We start from the raw sequence: 21,767 nt of genomic DNA, 5'->3' as shown, positions 1-21,767 counted from the left end.
ACAAAACTGACTTCACTTTGTATTTGAAAGCATGGATTCTTTTCCCCCTCTCCAGTTACAAAATACAAAGTTAAATCCCTGTGCCAGAACAGGAATCCAGACCCGTGAAATTCAGGGGATGTAACAAAAGGGTGCATTGTATTTCACTGACCGGCTGGGTTTTGCATCCAGCTGCAATCACCTCATGACGCTGTGCCTATTGTTTCCAAGAAACTTGGTTTCTTTGCTGAAGGTGCCTGTGTATACGTTATCTAGACATGTGTCTCTCCGAGTGTAGGGCATTAGGACTTGAAACTCCCCAGATGGGATGCACGTCACCCTGTACAGCTCAAGCGATAAATCCCTTCAAAGCCATTTACCTGCACAGACAACTCTCTACAGAAAAGTCTCTTTATTATGGTAGGGAGTGACTCAATGATTTTGAATCGACCATAGCCCCAAAGAGCCGCTATTGACCGCTTCTTTAAATGAAGAATTAATTTAGTCTTTATGGAAGTGCAGAACTAAGAATACTGACTGCACAAGGCTCTGTAGAAGCGTCTCCCATGCAACACTGCCAGGGCACCTGTTGATGCAGCCTGTAACACCTCTGTTCCTCCACTCCTGCACCTCTGCTTGAGCTGGGGCTGACAATTGCAGGGGGGCGTTGGAATGTGCAGAAGTCAGGACAAGGCTGAGTGACTGCCAGAATCGTTTTCCCTGGCAATTTAATTTGGGGTTTGCACACAGATCTATGGGATTCGGAGGCTCTTTCCCCTGCCCACCACACCCCACAGTTCTGCACGGGAAGGTACAATGTTCTCTAAGCCATTTTTAATACGAACGGTTTACCAGCCTCTGTTGTTTAATCCTTTCTATTCCCTCCCCTCAATCCAATAAACTCCATTCAAAGGGCCTGTTGCAGGGCTGCCTGCCCTACCTGCACCCTCTCCTGACCAACTGTGGTGCTGCAGGTACACCCTGCCTCAGTCGCCCTTCCCTCAGGGCCCTTTAAGAACTCCACCCAGTCTAAAGGGGTGTCAGACAAAATTCCCCTGCAGAGGTTCTACTTTATTAAATCCCAAAATAAACTTGAAATAGTGTCTCCCCTTGGCTCAGGGATAACACAACCCTCCTCCTTGGGGCCTGTGGTCTCTGGGACCTCCTCTCCCTTAGGAGAGCTTCTCCCTCTGTGACTACCTTCCTGCAACTGAGACTAGCTGGCCTTTTGTCAGGCTCAGCTGTTCATTATTGGACAGGCTCCCTCTCCTTAAATTAGCTCACCCTGGGTGGTCTAAAAGGAGCCAGCAACCCCTTGAGAGAGCTCCATCCTGCAGAGTGCTGAATTTCCTCTGTTCCCACTGAACTCACAGAGCACCTCACAGACTAGAAGCCCAGGGGGAAGTTGGGAAGAAGAGAAATGGCTCACAACCTGAGAGGGTGCTGATTCCTTCCATCAAACCCCTTCATGTCCAATCTTCCCAGCCAGGCCCAACAGCTCTGGCTGCCACTGTATTAAAGTCCTACATGCTCTGATGCGCCTTTTAAATAGGGCAGCCACAGCCAGGGGTCCAGCAGAGCAGCTGTTGCACCTACTGGACACCACAAGTGGATCCTCCAAGGCTTGGTCTAAATTCACAGATGTGAGGGAGTGGGGTTAGCCTGACAACCCTTTCCCCCACACACATTCCCACTTTTGGTTGTTTTCCCAAAATGAACCTTTTGAGATTACTCCTACATTTTAGGGGTCCCTACATTTCCTTTCTTTAGTCTGCTCTTCAAAAGTATGGTTCATGTGGAAAAATCCACCTTCAAAACTTTAAAATTACCATGCAGGACATATTTTGAGTTCAGAAGACGATTAGGTTGCCATGGAGATGTGCTCAACTCATGGTATAGTTGATGTTTGTTCACTCATCCACTTATCTCAGTTGCACAGCACATATAATTTGTTCGGAACACTTACCGTCTGTTTCCTTTGGCTTCCAATAGTTAGCAATGTTAACACTCACATTTGTAACATTCTAACATGCCTATTGCAAAGAACTGACCAGAGTTGCTGCTTTTTAAGGCCTGAGGGCATCATTTGGCAGGAGAAAATCATGTTTCTTAGCCATTTAACCCAGATAGCAAGAAGCTTCTCTCACGTTTTCCGGAGGCATGCACACCAATCTGACCCATCCTCCCCCATGCACAAGTAGTTCTGTTGATCATTCTGGCCAGTTTCCTACATTCTTCATAGACAAGAATGCGCACCTTTGGGCTGGTCTTTCCAAACCTGAATGAAGAAGCCTCACGTTTTCCACTGGTGGAGCCTGGCTTGGCCTCTGAGGATGTCATTGGTTTACAAAGACCCCTTTTGATTTGACCACCTTACTTATTCTAGTGGCTTAATGTGAGCAGTGTGGCTGTCATTGGTGGACTAGTATTATCAAGTGGTTGTAGAGGTACTAAACGTTCTTAAAGGGGTGTGGGCATATGGCCCCTCCTCAAGAAACTATTAATTGATGACAGATGGCTCACTAATTACCACTGAATGCCTAACCGTCCCTTTTATTGGAGAAGGTGGTCTAGGTGCATCTGGATACCAGTGACATTCTGGGTAGCATCCAGTCTGCATTAAGGCCTCTTTTGGATCAGAGAATGCATTTGTCACTATCACGATCACTGCCAGAGATGGTCATTTTGTTTACACTGGACCTTTCAGCACCTTCCAATAAGATTAACCACAGGCTGTTGCTTTCGCAACGAATGGATTTTGCCAGTATGGTTAGGACGGTCCGTCGAAGGATCCAGTCACACCTGGAACTTAGTCAGGATGGATAGTAACTGAAGAGTACTAGGTTGCATCTTTCAGAAATGCAAGCATTCTCGTGGGGTGCTCAACATATGTGTGAGACCTCTTGGTGAGAGCATTTCTAAACACAGGCTGAAACAGCATCTGGATGCTGATGAGACACAGCTGCTGTACACCTATTGCCTCATGCACCCTGTTAACTCAGTCTTTGAATCTCTGCCCTGGAGGAATGCTTGCACAATATCGCCAGCTGGATTCATCTGATTTCTATCATTTACATATTCAGTAAAAAGAAGAGGAGGCTGCTTTTTCCTCTCTTCTGCCTTCACAAAGGACTATTTGGAGGTAACGAGCCAAGGTAAGAACCTTCGCATCCCTTTCATACCACATTCAACACGGGCTTTCAGTGGGAAAGGTCATGGTGGTAAGTGGTTTTCAGTGGTGCACTTTTCTTTTTGTTTATTGGCAAGGTTGTCATGAAATTATTATGTGCCGTCCCTTCAAGGAGGTCTTCCAACAGTGCTTCTTCATTGCCTGAAGCTGGGGGAAGCACAATCAATCAATGGGTGAAATCCTATTACACTCACTGCCTACAAAGTGGTGAATTCATTTCACAGTATCTCTGCTGGTTTTTATGTATTTAATTATATAGACCTAGTCTCTGTGTATGCAAACACCTCCTCCTTGGGCCCCCTGCAGATGGATATTTGCATTCTGACATCAGTTTCTATTTAGGCATTCTGCTATTGGGGCTCAGCTTGGCAGGTGATCATAGCTTTATAGCTGGTGGGCCCTGTGATGTGAAACCATCTCACTCCCCACTTCTAAGAGACACTGAGAACTTTTCCGTTCCAAAGGCAGGTGTTTTGTTTTGACCCCTGTTGGCCCCACTCTAGTCCCACATGGTGCCTAACATCAATTTTAAACCTCGTATGTTAAAACATATGTAGTTCTGACTTTTTGTCAGGCTAAGGAAAACTTTCTGAACCACAAATAACCCAACCTCAAATCCCCACCAACCACCCCTTAAGCAGAAGGCTGAATGATCAGACAGGCCTTTCCATTTCCCCTGAAGTTGGGAAGCAAATTCCCGAGTCAAGGCTAGGAGTAATAACTTATTTCACTGCAGATTTCACCCATGACTCTGGATTTGAAGCTAAATTATAACTCTATTGTCTCACATTGCTATAATGGACCTAGAGTAGGAAACTGTTCTTCTCTGCTTTTAACAATGGTTTCTTTTTATGTTTTAGCTAACAGAGATTTGACAGGAAAATCTAATGTAATTCAAAGGGCCTATTATTTTGGGAATGGTGTTAAAAGCCTGACCCCTCAACCTCAATCAGCTGAGTAACTATTCGTCTTTACTTGCTTCCCTTGATTAAGGGTTTTGAAGAATTGGTCTCTTATAGTATTTTAGTTTGATGCCTACATGCGTAAATGCCTTACCTGAGGGTTACAAGTGGTTAAAGACTAGAACTTCTTTCCTCTAGATCCCTGGAGTTAAAATGTGGGGGATTGCTGGCCAGAGCTTATATAGAATATAAACCTCTTAGCCTTAGCCCATCTAGCACACTTGCTGTTTGCTGCTTTGGGATTTATTTGTTTTGTTTAGGAGGGTTTCTAAATTTCAATTGGGTATTTTTATTGTTGTACACCACTCAAGGGACCTTGGCAAGCTGGCAATATAAAGTTATTAACTGAGTTCCCTTGCAAGACATAATCCTGATATCTGCATTCCAGAGCAAGTGGGTTTTAAAAGAAGCAAACCAGCTTTGTTTAAAAGAAGCAAACCAGCTTTCTGTAAAAACCTTAATTTCTTTTTCCCCTTTGGGAAATCTCAAAACACCCACTCCATTTTGCTGGGATGTGTGAAAGAAAAATCTTGCAATATCAATTCAGCAATAAAAGCAACTTATTTTCAAGAGTCAGGTGCATAAATGTTGAGTATGCCCCCAAACTGAAATGGTACAATCCCATACCAAATAATAGGCAGTTTGTTTTTTCATTAGCTAACAAATATATGATGTGCAAAGTTAAAAATGTAATTCAACCAATTTAAAACCAGCACTGCACAAGAGGACAGATTCTTATTCCTGAGTTCATTATGACATTATTAGAAAATGCAGCTAAAATTGCAGCTTTAATATGGATTCATAGAACACAAAATGTATAGAGAAACTGAAATAAATCACTGATGTGTATCTCACATAACAATAATATTAGAAGATAGCTACTGTTATTATTAAATTCTTGTATTACAGTAGGGCCCAATGGCCCCAGTTGACATTAGAGCAGGGGTCTCAAACACATGGCCGTGGAGCTATTTCCTGCAGCCCGCCATAGGCGCCGACTCCCTCCCCCCCCGCCTGAGCGTGCCGCATCCCTGCTCCTCCGCCTACCTCCCAGTGCTTCCCACCGCCAAACAAACAGCTGTTTGGCGGCGCTTAGGACTTTCCAGGACGGAGGGGGAAGGAGCGGAGACGTGGCGCACTCAGGGGAGGAGGCAGAGAAGAGGCAGGGCTGAGGTGGGGATTTGGGGAAGGGGTTGGACTGGGGGCGGGGAAGGGGCAGGGCCTCATTGAAGGGGTGGAGTGGGGGTTTTGCAGTCTGTAACCAACCAATTTTGAAGGTGGATTACTTGGCCCGACTGCCACACCCTGGTGCCTAGCTGCCATCTCAAATATCAGCACAACCACCTACACAACAACACAACCAGCAAGTCCAAATGCTGATAGCCCCTCACCCCAGCACAAACCCCTTATTTGCCACCAACACAAATCAACCAAAATCTCCCAGCACAACACAACCCAGGCACAAATCAACACAGCTTCCCATCACAACACACATTCATCACCACCCTCACTCCTGCTTACCATAAATTTGAGTGGCTAAGTGGCAAATCCTTTGCTAGTAAGCATATATTGGGCTACTGTGACAACGCAATAAAAGTCAGTAGAAAAATCACTAAGATGCTATACAATTTAAGGGTGTAGAAAAAAAAAGGTATATATTACACTGCTCTACAGCCAAAATGCTTCTGAAATAAATGTAGTCAAACTTTACTAATTCTGGGTCACCGAGAACGAAAATGATGCTTAAAATTGTTGATTGGCTCTAGTTTTCAAGATATGCTATTGGGTCAGTATATACGACCCTTGACTTGGGAATGGCGGAGGATAAGTGAGTTATAAAGGGAAGGGATCTCAATTTCAACCAGAAATGACTAAAATACATCTTTGACTGGATCTATGAATAAATCTATGACTGGGTTTGGACAGTACTTGCTTTTTAGGCAAAACAATGAATGATGCAATCTGAAGCTGGTATTGCGTCATACATGATATGAATTGCATCATGTTATTCCTAGAAGTCATGGATGATGCAATCATAACGAAGCTTACATCACTCTGCTGAACAAATTGCCCTATATCAGCTCTAGAAATCATACAGTGTTGTGCTCTCTTATTTGTCAGTGTTTGATTTTGCAAAGGGACACATTTCTGTTTAGCCAAAGTGAGCAGAGATGCCTCGTACTTGTGTGAACAGTGCAGATAACTTCTGCTATGTTTGTGGTGAAGTGACTTTTGCATCACAAAAGCGCAGTATAACCACTATGGTTAAGAAAGCCTATCACCTTTATTTTGGCTGCAAAATTGGAGATCAGGACAAGAGGTGGGCCCCACACATATGCTGCAACACTTGTGCAACAAATCTTTGCCAGTGGTTGAACAGGAAAAGGAAATCTATGCCTTTTGCAGTGCCAATAATTTGGAGAGAGCCAACAGATCATACCAGCAATTGTTACTTCTGCATGGTGCCTCCAGTTGGGAAAGGTGTGTCAAAGAAGAAAAAGTGGACTGTGCATTATCCAAACATTCCATCAGCTATACGCCCAGTACCCCACGGAGAAGGACTGCCGGTTCCTGATGCACCAGAATCATTCTCACTTGAGTCAGACGAGGAAGAGGATGAAACTTCTGGTCCTGAACCATCAATGTCACAGGACCCACATTTTCTCCCATCCTCCTCCTCTGAACCACACCTCATAACACAAGGTGAACTGAATGACCTTGTCAGGGATTTGGAACTACCCAAGAGTAAGGCAGAGCTGTTGGGCTCCAGACTACAGCAGTGGAATCTCCTGGCAGGTGATGTTAGGGTTTCCATGTTCCGTGACTGTCAAAAGGATCTTGTCCCATTCTTCTTCATGGAAGGTGATCTTGTAGCCTGCAACAACATCCATGGTGTGATGGCAGCCCTCAACATCGTTCACGATCCAGATGAGTGGAGACTGTTCATTGATTCATCGAAGACGAGTCTTAAAGCTGTTTTACTGCATAATGGCAATGTTTTGCCATCAATTCCAGTTGGTCATGCAGTCCATATGAAGGAAACCTATGACAACATGAAACAACTTTTGAGGTGCATAAACTATGACCAACATCAGTGGCAGCTTTGTGGCGATTTGAAGGTTGTTGCTCTCTTGCGTGGTCTGCAGACTGGATACACAAAGTACTGCTGTTTTCTCTGCGAATGGGATAGTCGTGCAAGAGATTCCCACTGCATCAAGAAAGATTGGCCACTCCGACAGTCATTGGAGCCTGGGAGGAAAAGTGTTCAGCATCCACCACTTGTTGAATCAAGGAAGATTTTGTTACCACCCTTACACATCAAGCTGGGTCTGATGAAGAACTTTGTCAAGGCCATTGACAAAACACAAGCAGCTTTCAAGTACCTCCGTGGAAAATTTCCAAGGTTAAGTGAAGCTAAGATAAAGGAAGGTGTCTTTGTTGGTCCTCAGATTCGTGAACTTCTTCGAGATGATGCATTTGACCATGCACTGCGTGGCAAGGAAAAGACGGCATGGAAAGCCTTCCAGTTAGTGGCAATCAATTTTCTCGGAAACAACAAGGCAGACAACTACAGGTTGTTGGTGGAAAACCTCCTCAAGGCATACAAAAGCCTTGGTTGCAACATGTCACTAAAGATACATTTTTTGCACTCTCATCTAGATTTTTTTTCCACCGAACTGCGGAGCAATGAACGATGAGCACGGTGAGCGATTTCACCAGGACATTGCAACAATGGAGAAACGCTATCAGGGCAAATGGAGCCCATCAATGCTTGCAGATTATTGCTGGACAGTGACAAGAGATGCTCCATTTAATGAATACAAGAGACAAGCCAAGAAGCACCGAGTAGACACTGAATAGGACTAAACTATGTACATAATAGTTTTTTGCCTTTTGTTTCATAATAAATTTTATTTATATAACCCTTTTGCTGATTTTTAAAGTGTTACATAAACAGGACAGGTGAAATATTATCATGTAAAGCAACCATAAACACATGAAAAGACCTAGGTTTACAATTTATGATTAAAACTCTACTATCTACACAATATACATAGACATAAAATGTAAAAACTTAAATATCTTAGAAACAGTAGCCAATCAGTTGTTTTAATTGTCATATTTGAATTCAGCACATCAAAATACATAATAAATAGCACATTTTATCTCTGAAGCGGACGCCTTCTCAAAAATTGTAGACCAGTGTTATATGAGAAACAGTACGTGACCCTGTAATTAAAAGATTACATGATAACACATAGTCTCAAAGGGGCAGAGAAAAAGTTGTGTGCACAACCCTAATTTTGGCACGTGTGCTTAACTGTGCAGTCTTAACATTCTCTTAGGGTAGTTTTTGTATGGAATGTGGTACAATTTGCAAGCAACACTGAGATTGGTTTAGTCTCAGGATATCAAACCGAATATTGATGCTCTGGTTGATGCAAAACGCTTGCCAGCTAAGTGGCCAAAAATGAAAGGATGTCAAAATTAGCACTGACTTTTCACATTACAGTTTTTAAAAAGTTAATACACTGACTTTTAATAGCATACTATATTACTCTTCGGTTTTTTCATTTTGGACTATACTTTTGTACCGTTGTATGAAAAGGTTTCAGTGGCCCTCATGGTGATCTGAGTTTGAGATCCCTGCATTAGAGCCTCTGAGTTAGAAACATATTTGGAAGATGTGGTCCCTGACTAAAGAACTTAAAATCTAAACAGAGAAGACAAACAATAACAGACAACATATAAAATGTTAGCAAGGGAATTAAACAAACAAACAAACCCCACAACACTGGAGGGATATCATAGTCTAAAATGATGAACCAGTTTTGTCACCAAATCCACATTCAGGAAAGCAGATTATTCAAGGATACCAGATATTAAATGTCCCAGCATGTCAGAGCACTGATAATCTTTCTTCATATGTTATGGTATAGATGCAGAATCTTGCTTGTTTAGATTGTACTGTATAAATAACATCCTTTTACATGGAGTATATCATATCCTTTCATTCATATGATTTATCTTGTGTATCCCCAAATTTACAATATATTGGCTGTCTCTTCTGCATGTAATCTGAGAGTATACATAAATGACTTTAGTTTCTCATCAGATTTTACCACATAGGTTCCATTTCATTTTTGTGCCCAAACCTTCATAAAGCAAAGGTTTGGCCCCACTGGGTAACGTTTACAGTTTTGGTGTGTGAGAGCAGATGCTTTTCCCAATCTGCTCGACAAACACAGTTCACAGAGTATATAAAGTGCAAACGTGGCCCTTTCTTTTTGAGTTTGGCTTTTCAAACTACACCAGGATAAAGGTCAGATTAACCTTTCTCCCCAGGTTTAGCTACTCCTAGAGTTCCTCCCTCATGATTGCTCAGCCCACACCCACTTATCCTTGTTACAGAAGGATCAGCATCTGCTAGCCAGGTAGGGTATTACAGGTAAATGCTGCCAGCCTGTTCAGTTATGATATTTGGAAACGCCACAATAAATAAAGAACGTGTTGAGACAATACAAAGTATTAAAACAAAAGAAGTAATAGTGAAGATCTGGCTTTATAATGATCTTGTACCAGAAGCATTCTTTAGCACTTCCCAAACCCTGCCAATGGATTTACGAAGTATAAAGAATACTTCACCAAACACTGAAGTGCAGCCATTTGATTAGAATTACTCATTCACACTCCACACAGGCAGTGAACACCTTCCCTGATTTGAGAATGATGGCGGTATGTAGACTAGAGGCAATTTGTTGTTAAGTTTCATATTGGGCAGGGACATCAGGGTAACACACTCGTAGGAAAAGTACCATGGAACATTTAATGACAATGTAATCAATTTCTCTTATCCTCAAAATGGCACCTCCACACATACAGTGCACCCTTCAACCACACTGTGACATTTAGTCAGTGCTGGTTTAGGCACTAAATCATTTACTATACTTTCTACAGCACCTGGGTTTTCCTTAAGCACCTGACCCTGCTCAGTTTGAAAGATCTGATAAGATCACACCCTGATTTGGTAATGCAACTCAACTTTTCATCTAGACCTTTATTGTGCTCTTTTACAATGCAAATCCAGTAACACAATTATAGTTTTAAAGAAGAGTAAATGTTGTGTTTGGGATTAACTGAATAAACCATATGATCAATTGTTTTCATAAAAACAAAGCAAAAAGGCCTCTGGGATTGCATACATTTTAACACAGAAATAGCTGCATGTATAAGGTGCAGTCAAAACAATTCATCCTAACCTGTGATTTTACTCAAGTACAGGTGACTCTTACTACCTTAATCCAGGTGCCTTTTATTAATATTATTTACCAGTTTTCTAGGGGTGTTTCTCCAATCAGACTGCATCAGTTAACATATGTTGTGCACCTAGAGTTCTTTGAGATACAAAACTGATTGGTAACTAGAAATGATGGGATTAGTTTTTAAAGTTGTCAAATTTCTATGCTTCATAATAAATGTATCATGGAAAGGTATGGGGGGGGATTTGATGTAAAGTGGTGAATACTTGTAATCATCTGTTTCCCGTTTCACCCGCAAAAAGGATCTCCATTTGCTGCAAACTGAAATTTGCTAAGAAAAGTAAACAACTTGTTTTACAAATATTGTTTGAGGCTCATACAAGTGTGTGCCTTAGTGGCTTTGGCACAAGAAACTCAGGATTTAATTATGCTTAATAATGAAACATTAAAAATGTAATGATTAAATGAGATTAAAATAGGATTATTTAAATCTTAGGAAGGTTGAGTTCTGTAGTGATAACATTTTGAATAATTATGTCCTCATCTCCTGCTGCTGCAGAAATTAGTTGATAATGAAATAATACTTGGAAATAAATGTCTGTTCTCTGTTAATGTTTATTTAAAAAAAATACAAACTGAATCCTAGTTTATCATCAATTTATCCAAGATAAAACTACACAGCTTTGCTGTAGTCCTGTCTGGAAATACTCACAAAACTGCCTATGATGCAAAGGCATCATGTGCCCTTAGGCTGCTGTCTTCCATGAGAGATGGCCTCGTGGTCCTTCAGGAGGACCTAGATTTTATTCTCATTTTAGCAGCAGATTACCTGTGTGACCTTGGGCAAGTCACTTAACTGCTGGAGGCCTCCATTACGCTATGAGTAAAATGCTACTTTTCTAATTCACAGAAAAGGGTATTGTGAAGCTAAATTAACTCAGGTCTGGAAGGTACACTGATATGTTTTGGACAGATGGCACCCAAGAAAGACAAACTGTTTTTATCTATATTTACTAAAGAGATCCATTTTGGGACACCTTAATAGCAAGGTGACACATTAATATTCTTGATATGAATAACTGGTGAAAATGTGGATACAAACAGTGCTTCAAATGCTTCCCTTAATCGATTCTGTCCCACTGATAAATCATCCCTTTGTGGGAAGATGATGATATTTCCTCCAATTTTGATATCATCTTTCATACATTTAATCTAACTGCCAATTGCTTGGTTGGTTGTTCTGAGTTTATTATGAGTCTCTGAGTGGCTAGTTGGTACTGTAGTGTTACAATACAGGGGGGTTTATAATCCAATCTAGAGATTTTATTAGCTCACATAACCTGGTGTGAATGGAGAATGCTTGGTAAATTTATACCATTCAACCTTGGTTCACAAAAGAATCTGTCCACTGGCCTGATGGTATTGATGAACAGACTACAATAGAAGAGTGCCCAGGGACAATGGAGCCTGAACTCATTGCAGAAAGACTGCTGCTAATAGCCAGCATCCATCAGAGGAAAATGTAATAATGCTAAGCAATTACATAGTGTTTTTCTTCGAAAGGCACTGCACATTAACTGATTAACCCTCCTCTCACCCCTGTGAGGTAGGTAAGTAGTATTATTCCAGTCTTTCAGGTGGTGAAACTGAGATTCAGCGAGGTTATGTTTGAAATTTTTAAAAGCTCATGCCCAAATTGTGCAGCAAAACACCTGCTGCACTAGTGAAAGTCGAGGATATGCACGTGTTTGCAAGCCTGGCTCATGTGGCCAGCATTTTACATCTGCATTTTGTTCACGTGCACAAGCACTTGCATGCTTTTGCACATACTTTTAAAATCTGGGTTAATTACTTTTCCAAAGGACAGACGGAATCTGTGTCAAAGCCAGGATTAAAATTCAAATTCTTGCTTCCCTGTCCTACACTAAGCTGACAAAAACCACCTCTCTTTCTATGGCATTCAGGGGGTGCTTATTTTTAGTCTTTTTCATGGAGCAAGACCAGCAAAGGAGTTTGGCTAGAACATCCAGGTAAGTCTCTGCCAAAGATAAGATTGCCAAAGACTGCCACAGCAATCACAAAATTTAAAAAAAAAAATTTAAAGGAAAAAAACCCCAACCAAATAAAAACAACCCTCAATCTGGTATTTTAAAATAGAAAGAATATTTTTACTCTTTCGTTTTCTGACAGATGTAACAATAAGGCTGAAAGTCAAACAAGGTGTTTTTTAATCTTTTATTGTCAGAAAGCCAGCGTATTGCTAAATATGAAGAAATCAGATGTCCAGATTACACTTTCTTGGCTTTGTTCGCTTTTGTTAAGTACAAAAGTACAACTGTAATTAGTTTTTCCATCAACATCTTGTTATCAAGTTAGAGGACCTTTTCACCTTTTTCCACTGAGGATTTCCTCACTTAAAATCTAAATCTCTGGCTCCTCATACTCTCCTAGTACTATAATTCAGTTTGGTTACCGTGACTACATAAATGTCAATCGTCAATAAATGTAAAATTCTGCTGATTTAGGGGTTTTAAGAATCTGTTTCTTTTGTCTTTTATTCTGCCTTTTTCCAGGTTCAGTAGAAACAAAGATAGGTTTCTTCTCATTTTTCTGGATGACAGGAAGAGAACAGAAAATAATAAATGCCTTTTATGGATTAGAATCCCCATTAATTAGGCTTCAGAGGGGTGTTTATCTCCATTGCACTGGACAGATTTCAATTAAGATAATTATATTCTGCCCTCCTAAAACTCCCTGTAGTTTCGATTGGCTTTACTATATTCTTCTGCACTCACTGTCCTAAAAAAGCTATGTAGTGGCCATGTGCTCTATAAAAACAGATTCTGATTGTCTGTGGTTGATCATTCTCCCCCAGTCCTCACCCATCCAGCAATCCAATCCACGTAGGTGTAAGGTCCACACACAGGGATCACATTGTAGTATTAGGGCTTTAGTTTGTTGTTTAAAAATATGCTTTTTAAATGTAAGAAATATCTATTATAGTACGCCCTGAATAGCAATAGCTTTACTGGGATATCATTTTTCTAATTGTTTAGAATTAGAAATTAGAAATAATTAAAACAATTAGAAATTCTAAAGTGTCCTTATTTCTGTTTCATAATTGTTTACAATTTTGTGCTACTGTTTTGAGCTATCAGCAGGCATGGCTAGACACTGCAGGTCAAACACATGACCTGCTGGGCTGTTGAATGAACCATGTTTACCCTAACATGGACTCTGATAGAATGTCTGACAGACAACAGCAGCTGGGTGTCGGACCAACAATGAAAAGGTAAAACTAGATCTCTGGCCGTAGGTTGCTGAAGATGAAACAGAAAATACTGAATAAACCTGAATGACCACACTCATATTGCTGACAGTGTTAGTGCTCAGTATGACCAGCACGCTTCTGGGGATGCAGACAAAACCCATCAACCAGATGGTTGTTGTGGTATACTATAAATACTGCAGCAGTGCGCTAGTGCATGAAAACTAGAAATCAAAGTTAAGCAGTCTATTATCGTAGTCTCTGGCTGAGCAAGTGCAAAAAGCAAACCTAAAATGCAGAAATTTTGAAGAAAATTTGATATTAAACATGATATAGCTTTAATAATCAGAAGTATTGTTAGTAAGCCTGGTAAGGAAAGATGGGTTTTGTTTTTTTTACAATGTCCCATTAAGGGAAGGTAACCACCAGGGGCAACAAGCAGATACCCCGTTAGCAGCAACAGTGCCAGTTGCAGTTCCTTTTCAGAGGGAAGAAAAGCATTTTGTGGCAGAGCTCCCTAATCAAAATTCAAACCAGGCTATAGCTACAGCTACACATTTATCAGAGCCACTATTCATCATTGCAAATATCACTGAACATAAGCTTGACTCATGTTCAGCTTTTTCTTGAAAAGTAATTCTAATGCCAACATAGTTATCCATCATTAACATTTTCAACCTAATCAGGATTATCTCCTCTTGCTCTTTCAACTGTTGTGGTGGACAATACAATATGAAAGCATTACATATAATATGTCCTACTCTTCTTTGAAGACTTGTTTCTGCCCACAAATTAGCATCCCTAAAGTGCCTGGCAGTCAGAAACCTGACAAAAACTTCCTTCTCCTATCCAGCGCCATCTGAAATAGCGGCAGCCTCTAAGAGAGCATAGCATATCAGATATCACGTCTAAAAAAATAGGAAAATATAAACATGTACCTTTATGCACAGAACAGAAGCTGTTCCTTCTGATCTTTTCCTGTGCTGTAGTGATATGGATTTTACAGGATACGAGTCCAAGAGGCTGCAGTAGTCTGTCTCCTTTGATCATATCACTGGCACAGCTTACACGTTCTGGTATACAGAGATTCTAAAAGGAGACGTGTCCTTTTCCCCCATTCTTCCTTGCACAATGTTGGCTCTACCTTCTAATGACACTGTTCTTGTTACTTAGTTACTGCACAGTGAATGCTGGTAGTCAGGAATGAGCCAAATTCATCCACAGTGTAGGTTAGTCCACTGTGCTCAGTGGAGTTACACCAGGGATGAATATGGCCCATATTTTTTTCCAGTTAAGACTTATCACATTATAACCAATGTATAAATGGGAGATACAAGCCCCATGCACATCCATATACTGTAGTGTTGCTGGGGACTTTCGTATAATAAATTGCGTTAACACCATGAGGAAAATGAGGGAGAAGTGATCAGTGCATTACAGAAAATCAAATATGACAACATTCAAAGCTTACATTTAGAAAGAATTCTGCAAGACACAGATCAGAAGAGCCACACTCTAACAAACTTCTTCTTTCGGGCTGAATATGAGACTGAGGTCATGCTCTAAAATAAAATCCAAAGCATGTCTGTCCCTTTCACAGCAGGAATACTGAAGATAGTTGAACTGCAATTCACTCAGATAGCAGAAGAAAAGAAACAAAAGCCATTTCAGCATATAGCTATAAATAGACTTGACTGTGGATCTTTTCTTCCCCTTTATCCTCTCTGGGAAGCTTAGCAAAAGTAGGAGTGAGCAAATTTCTATAATGCTATCATGGAAACTGCTCTAAAAGGGCTGCGGAGAAGAACGCTCTCACCCCACCAGTGACCAAATGGTGTGGAGGGACAAAGAAAGGGTTTATGGTAGATGACAAGGCAGCAAATGAAGGTCTATGAACTAGACTGGGGCTAATTCACAGAGCTTAAGGAGAAGAAAAAAAGATAAGAGCAAGTGGATGAAATGAATAAGGAACGGTGGGAGGTCAGGGGTGGTTTTGTACCTCTTTAAGCAAAAAGTAAATGAATACTTTGGCACGTAGCACAACAAACAACAATATGTTATTTTGATACAGAATAATTTTAAAAGCCTCACTCCATGTGTTAGAGCTTCAGCTTAATAAATCTTTTCCTATATTCCAGATGCCAAAGAGAACCAGTAAAAAGCAATGATGAACTCATTTCACCTGCAATAATTCTCTATTTGCATCTGAAAAAAACCTGTTTACAAAATTAAACATGATTCTACTATTAAAGATTTCTTAACATTGACACCAGCACTAAATCTGGTTTACAGTCTCTTCTAAAGGCAAGATGGTCCGTGCCTGCAGGAATAACTACAGTTGGCACTGTTGATTATCTTAAAGGGGAATATATTTCCCCTTATTTATTGTGAGAAGAGTTTCTAACTGTTCAGACTTTCAGACTGCACAGCTCAGTCAAACAAGAACTCATGTCACACATTGACCTTACTAAGCAACAGAGGGTCCTGTGGCACCTTTAAGACTAACTTTTCTGTTAGTCTTAAAGGTGCCACAGGACCCTCTGTTGCTTTTTACAGATTCAGACTAACACGGCTACCCCTCTGATAATTGATCTTACTGATCATCCCCTACTGTAAGCATCAAGATAATCTGTGATGTCGTATGAGGTAAGACAACTTGTAACCCCTTCTGTTCTTGACGTGTTCCATTGCATATGTAAAAGCATAGAATCTGCAACGTTGAATCAGAGCAGAGTTTCAACTAGTTTAGCCCCCATCTTTGACAGTGATCAATACCATCTGCTTCAGAGGAAGGTGCAAGAAACACTGAGCTATTATGGAATAAACTTGCCCATAAGAGAAGTCATCTTCCTGACCCCAAACTGTGAGGTATTGGCTTATGCCCTGAGGGTTTACATTTATTATAAATTGTTTAATCAGTATAATGTCATAAGGGATGTTCTTATTGTCCATATACATATCTAATCCTTATATTATTAAAACATCCTAATAAGCTCTAAAACATTTCTTTAGCTTTGGGAAAATTTTACAATGCCTTTTGTTGAGATTCCACTCTGAGACCTGTTCTATCCACAGTTTGTGCCATTATAACTGTCACTTGGGATTGTACCAGTACAAATATACTGGTAAAAATTATACCCTTAAATATGGACACACTTATACCAGTAAAAAGATTATTTATTACAGAAAAGGGGACTAAGCTATCTCAATATCAGATATGACAATATAAACACATTTATACCACTTCTACTGTGGCCAACCTAGGGGTTGCATATAGCTTTAAATACACCAGTTTAGTTGGATGTACAACTTCGCTGTGTAGACAAGGCACTAGAACAGTGCTTCTCAACCCACTGCCTGCGGGCTGCTTGTGGCTTAGTCAGCACACAGCTGTGGCCCATGTGACATCCTCAGGGCCATATAGGTAATATATATATATTGTGTGGATGTGGCCCAGATAACACACAGAGAGCTGCATACCACAATGGTAAATATCTTGAGAATCACGGCACTAGAAGATGAGTTAGTAAATGGATGGCACATACGCAGATTACAGCAATACACATTCTCTTTTCCTAATAACCCTGGCCAAAACCTGATTTTTAAAGCCTAAACAAAGAGAGATGGAGGAAAGAGCTGGAACATTACTACAGACACCTACATATCAAATGAAATGTTTTTCCTCCAGTCAATTCTTTCAAGCCTTCTACTTCCGTAGTAGTACAAGGGGTTTTTTATTTATTTATTTTGTATGTGTATTTTCTATTTTTCAGAGTCACATTAACTTCCTTTGCTGAGAAACATGATATAAGTTCTTCGAGAAAGTAAGAATGGGCCACATTTGTACCAGAAAAGTGCCTGGAAGATGTCTTAATGCATAAAATAGTTAACAAACAAGCAAGGTGGCCGGCAAAATCAAACTCTAAAGTTTAATAGAGAAATAGAGGCGGAGTACAGTAGTTAGTGAGAGTAAAAAACCATTCAGTGTTTGCTTTACAAACCAATTGACTCCATTTTAAAAGGTTATTATTTAGAGTGGTTTCAACACGTGCTTTCAAACATACTGACTTGTCATAGAAAGTAACAAACATTCAGAGGCAGTTAAGTTCCCAGGCTTCTATATATTTCTCTCCCCCTCCCTTTTTTAATATAACTTGACTTATTTGCATAAAATGAAGAACTTTGCTGCTTACAACTCCATCTGCTCCTGCTTCCTCACTTGAAATCAATTAGCTGTTGAGGAGATGCCACAAACATAAAATGACAAATAAGGAAGGAATAAAGAGAAAAAACAAACGAACTTCTGAACAACAAAAAAGACCCTGCTAACATGCCAAAAGTTTCTGGTATTAAAAAAAAAAATAAAGGAAAAAAGTTCTAACAAAACAGAAACTTTGCTGGAAGGTTTCTAAATAAAACAATTATTTTTCCACAAGCTGTAAGCAGCTATTTCAAAACAGTAGAAAACATCTTTAGCCAAAGAAAAAGTGTCCCAGGTTATAAAAGTATCCCTTGTTGAGGTTCTTAAACACATTAGAGTGGCTGACTTTCTTTTAAACCTAAAAAAAAAACAGGTGAAATTAAATTATGACCCAGTTTAGAATAGAGAGTAATTCTGTGTGTCTCCCACCCTCCTCTGGAAATTTTTCTAGAGTGAAATTCCATTCCTTTAGATGCATCTTCAGATCTTACATATTAAATCCTAAAATTTCAATGCAGGAAAGTTCCCAGATTTTAACAATGTCCTGGGATCTACGGAAGCTTTATGGTGAAATCTGATTACTATACCATTCTCTGAAACCAAGATTAAGAATTTGAATTCATTTTCATTTAGATTTAGACATCTTTCAGAGATATTCTGCTTTTAAAAAACCTGCACAAGCCATTTTTGGAAAGAATTCTATCATCCAGGCCATTTTTTTTATTTTAAGATACTGTACAGTTTTCAGTTGCAAATTAACTGAAGTTCTGTTTCTACCAATGCAAAGCAAAACAACTATAAAAAGGGTATAATTTTCTATTTCTACAACCCCCAAAGCAAAGAATTGGAGCTTGAAAATTATTGCCACATGATTTTCCACTGAAATGTCTCATGCAAAAGTGATACAAGCCATTTTGACTGGTTTTCCATAGCTTTTGTCTATGTTAGGTGAGTAGACGTCCCTGTTTGCCAGGCTAGCCCCCACACTGAGGTATTTCCCCCACACTTAGCTGGTTTAACTGTTCCCCAAGCTTTCTGATTTCAAAAGAACCAGCCAGGAGGACCACCAGTCACCTCAGTCCTGATGTCACTAGTTCTTCCTGTCCCACTGCAGCTCTGGCTTTCTTCTCCTCCCTTACTGTTCAAGTCACTTCCACAGACAATCCCATTCATTTCACTTATATCACATGTCCTACCTTGGTCTCTTTCTCAAGGTCACCAGCAGATTCTAGTTCTCCCTCACCCCCTTCTTTTATGCTAAGATCAGGTCCTACACTGGCAACTGACCACAGAAAGCAATGTATGTGGAAAGCAACTGTAAGTCCTTTATCGAAGGCTGTTTAATTCAACCAATTAACCCAGTTCCTTCCACACTCTCATAGGACATTCAATATGACTGTAGTAAGATACAATGGCTTTAATTCACCCCCCCCCTTGCAAAACAGAATAATAGCATAATAACTTTAAAAAAACAGTAGCTACCCGCTATGGCTGTTCTCTTCCTCTTCTCTTTCTACCGAGTACAGTTGGAAAGCACTAGTTAGGTAATAAGGAGAATAAAGCCAAAACAAACAGGAAAGTCAAGATAATGTGTTGTACCAATCAGAGACACAACATGGGCATGGTGATATCTTTAACTGGACGAACTTCAGTGGGTGAGAGAGAGAAGCTTACATAGAGCTCAAAAGACTGTTTGGCAGAAGTTGGTCCAATAAAAGATAAGTACTTCACCCACCGCCTCTCCCTAATATCCTGGAACCAACACCACTACAACAACACAACATCGTACCAATCAGAAAGTTACAAAACCATTTTTCACAGTGTGCATCTCAAACTGGTTCTCTCCATGAAGGAGACTTTAAAAGTTTCATTGAAAAACACAGACATACAATCTGTCATGACAAAGAGGCACAGACTTTTAAAATTGTCCTGAAAATTAATCCCCAAATGAAAGTCTCCGTCTTGGCAGGTCTATTATTGTCTTACAAATACGGAGGTTACGTATATGGGTTGGTTTCTTGTTGAATTTATTTTAAAGTATTTGTGAAACATCATAGATTGTCATTCCTTTTTCCATTTTCATAATGTATTGTTTACAATGTATTGAACAAATCTCCCCCCAAAATCAACTAAATTCCATCCAGAGTATAAAACTGTAAAACATTTAAATGTCTTGCTACAATTGACAACATTTAGAAAATATGAAGCTGAGTCCAATAACATGTCATTTAAGAAATTTGTTTGCATCCCAGATTTCTAAGAGTGTGTTATTTCATAGCTCCATACCAAAGCAGCTTGGGTGTAGGAGATATGTGCATTCACCTATCAGCACAAAAGACATTTCTGAACGTGATTTCAGGTTTGCTTTTCTAATACCTGTTCAGCAGCCATAACTATCATACTAGGAGCAGTGGGACAACTTCTTCAATCACATCATGACCCATTGCTGCAGCTGATACTGAAAGAAATACTATTGATGGTCCTAAGAGCACATTTCTCCAGGGCTGAGGATCAGAGCATTTTTTACTAAGGATTCCTAGCTCTGGGACATGCTATCAGCAGTGTCTTGCTACAGTACTTAAAAGTATTTTCCTAGTAGTGAAATAATGTAATGGTCTAGCAACATTTTCCCATAGAAAACAACCAATAAGATAAATCCACAGCAAGGAGAACTTGCTCCACCTTTTGGACATATTGAACTCTTATCTTTAGTTTTGTGCATATCACCTATCCAGCATTCAACAAGCAACATACCAAGGAAATGTTTATCATGATACCAGACAGCTTTTCAATCCTTTTATCAAAGTGTTGCAGTTTTCATTTCATGGTTTGTGAAACAACAATTAACAACGAGCTAAGCAAGGTACTGTGTATGCAGAGCATTTCTATCCATCCTAGGTGGTGTCTTTAGTCCCTCAAATCTTTCTTTTTCCCATTTTAATTCCCCTCCATCCTACCTCTCCCCCCACCCAGTAACCCCTCAGCCCTGCATGGGACTGACCACATTTGAAGCACAAGATGGCTGGATGCAATTTTCTCATGAGCCAATCAGGGCTGTTCCTGAGCTAACTTAAGGAGGCACTAGAGAATGACTAAAGATGGTCCCTTTTTAGGGCTGCTCCTCCACAGGGCCAAGGGCTTAAAGTCCCAAGAATAGATCCATCTACCTTGGTATCTGTAACAAATAAATCACCAAAGTATCTAGATTCCCATGTCGTAACATGTTAGTCTACAGTTATGCCACAGAACTGGACAATAGCCAGAACTTTTGAATGAATAAAGTTTGCTGGTCCCTCTGGCATAATCTTGATTAATGTCTGGTTTGTATTTCTATGGCATTTTATCAGAGGATCACATAACACTTTACAAACAATAATTAAATCACGTAATCCCCCTGTGAAAAGGTCAGTATAATTATTGTTAATTTACAGCTGGGTAACAGGAGGCATATAGGTGAAGTGCTACCCAAGGCTGTATAGTCAGTCAGTGGTGGGATCAGGATTAGATCCTACTCCAACCACTAGATTGGTTCCTTAGAGGCTCTCCAGCCTTCACTTAAGCGACTGTGGAGGTGCTATCCCTCAGATAGAGACAAGCACCTACAAGATCTCTATCAAGCATTCTTAAAACTACAATACCCAACTGCTGAAGTGAAAAAACAGATTGACAGAGCCAGACGAGTACCCAGAAGTCACCTCCTACAAGACAGGGCCAACAAAGAAAATAACAGAACACCACTAGCTGTCACCTTCAGCCCCCAACTAAAACCTCTCCAGCGTATCATCAGAGATCTACAACCTATCCTGAAAGATGATCCTTTACTCTCACAGATCTTGGGAGACAGACCTGTCCTCGCTTACAGACAACCCCCCAACCTAAAGCAAATACTCACCAGCAACCACACATC

General features: G+C 40.2%; 1 protein-coding gene across 2 annotated transcripts in view; it reads right to left on the bottom strand.

Moving 5' to 3' along the window:
• COMT (catechol-O-methyltransferase) overlaps nucleotides 1-21,767 on the bottom strand; it is a 36,197-nt gene that overhangs the window by 13,164 nt on the left and 1,266 nt on the right. The window contains exon 1 of one of the 2 annotated variants that reach the window (XM_065417717.1): nucleotides 19,343-19,415. The exons of the other annotated variant lie outside the window; for it this stretch is intronic. The gene's annotated coding sequence lies outside the window, so the exon portion shown is untranslated. Of the gene's footprint in view, nucleotides 1-19,342; nucleotides 19,416-21,767 lie in introns of those variants that run through there. 2 annotated transcript variants of the gene reach the window in all.

Source organism: Emys orbicularis, chromosome 16 (genome assembly GCF_028017835.1).
Source record: "Emys orbicularis isolate rEmyOrb1 chromosome 16, rEmyOrb1.hap1, whole genome shotgun sequence".
NCBI classification, from domain to species: Eukaryota; Metazoa; Chordata; order Testudines; family Emydidae; genus Emys; species Emys orbicularis.
This window is presented reverse-complemented; position numbering and strand designations above follow the sequence as displayed.